This window comes from Penaeus japonicus, unplaced genomic scaffold, assembly GCF_977035675.1.
Source record: "Penaeus japonicus unplaced genomic scaffold, GWHDUDI00000001_assembly GWHDUDI00000031, whole genome shotgun sequence".
NCBI lineage: Eukaryota > Metazoa > Arthropoda > Malacostraca > Decapoda > Penaeidae > Penaeus > Penaeus japonicus.
In genome coordinates, this window is record NW_028234433.1 from 20,583,900 (window position 1) to 20,586,214 (window position 2,315).

The window sequence follows — 2,315 nt, forward strand, 5'->3', positions numbered from 1 at the left end:
ACCACCACCACCAGTCACCACCCCCAGCATCATTACCACCACCACCAGTCACCACCCCCAGCATCATTACCACCACCACCACCAGTCACCACCCCCAGCATCATTACCACCACCACCACCACCACCACCCCCATCATCACCATCACCACCACCACCCACCACCACCCCCAACCTCATTACCACCACCACCCACCACCACCCCCAGCATCATTACCACCACCACCACCAGCCACCACCCCCAGCATCATTACCACCACCACCACCAGTCACCACCCCCAGCATCATTACCACCACCACCACCAGTCACCACCCCCAGCATCATTACCACCACCATCACCAGTCATCACCCCCAGCATCATTACCACCACCACCAGTCACCACCCCCAGCATCATTACCACCACCACCCACCCCCAGCACCATTCAACCACAACCAGCACCACCCCCAGCATCATTACCACCGCCAGCACCACCACCAGCATCACCCACCACCACCACCAGTCACCACCCCCAGCATCATTACCACCACCCACCACCAGTCCCCCACCACCCACACCCCAGCATCATTACCACCACCACCAGTCACTACCCCCAGCATCATTACCACCACCACCAGTCACTACCCCCAGCACCATTACCACCACCACCAGTCACTACCCCCAGCATCATTACCACCACCACCACCAGTCACTACCCCCAGCACCATTACCACCACCACCAGTCACTACCCCCAGCATCATTACCACCACCACCACCACCACCCCCAGCACCACCACCACCACCAGTCACCACCCCCAGCATCATTACCACCACCACCAGTCACTACCCCCAGCATCATTACCACCACCACCAGTCACTACCCCCAGCACCATTACCACCACCACCAGTCACTACCCCCAGCATCATTACCACCACCACCAGTCACTACCCCCAGCATCATTACCACCACCACCAGTCACCACCAGTCACCACCCCCAGCATCATTACCACCACCATCACCAGTCACCACCACCACCACCACCACCAGTCACCACCCCCAGCATCATTACCACCACCACCACCCACCACCAGCTACCACCCCCAGCATCATTACCACCACCACCAGTCACCACCCGTCACCACCCCCAGCATCATTACCACCACCACCAGTCACCACCACTCACCACCCCCAGCATCATTACCACCACCACCAGTCACCACCCCCAGCACATCACCACCACCACCAATCACTACCCCCCCCAATCATTACCACCACCACATCCCCAGATCATACACACCCCCACATCATTACCACCACCACCAGTCACACCACACCCCAGCACATTACCACCACCACCACCACCCCACCCCCAGCATCATTACCACCACCACCACCACCAGTCACCACCCCCACCACCATCACCACCACCACCCACCGCCAGCCCCCAGCATCATTACCACCACCACCACCAGTCATCACCCCCAGCATCATTACCACCACCACCAGTCACCACCCCCAGCATCATTACCACCACCACCAGTCACCACCCCCAGCATCATTACCACCACCACCAGTCACCACCCCCAGCATCATTACCACCACCACCAGTCACCACCCCCAGCATCATTACCACCACCACCAGTCACCACCCCCAGCATCATTACCACCACCACCAGTCACCACCCCCAGCATCATTACCACCACCACCAGTCACTACCCCCAGCATCATTACCACCACCACCAGTCACTACCCCCAGCATCATTACCACCACCACCAGTCACCACCCCCAGCATCATTACCACCAGTCATCACCCCCAGCATCATTACCACCACCACCAGTCACCACCCCCAGCATCATTACCACCACCACCAGTCACTACCCCCAGCATCATTACCACCACCACCACGTCACCACCCCCAGCATCATTACCACCACCAGTCACCACCAGTCACCACCACCAGCATCATTACCACCACCACCACCACCACCCCCAGCATCATTACCACCACCACCAGTCACCACCCCCAGCATCATTACCACCACCACCAGTCACCACCCCCAGCATCATTACCACCACCACCACTCACCACCAGTCACCACCCCCAGGATCATTGCCACCATCATTAATATCATCAAGCATCACTTTCATCTCGCGCGCCGTCTCATCACCTTCGATAAGGAATTACACTTTGGCAAACTTTTTGATCTTTGGGCTCCTTGTCTCGGCATCGAAATGGATGGAAAAACTTTGGGTGGGTTGGGGGGGGGGGGGTTGGGGGTGCTAGGGTGTGTGGGGGGTGAGGGGGTTGTGGGGGTTGTGTTTGGGGGTGGGGGC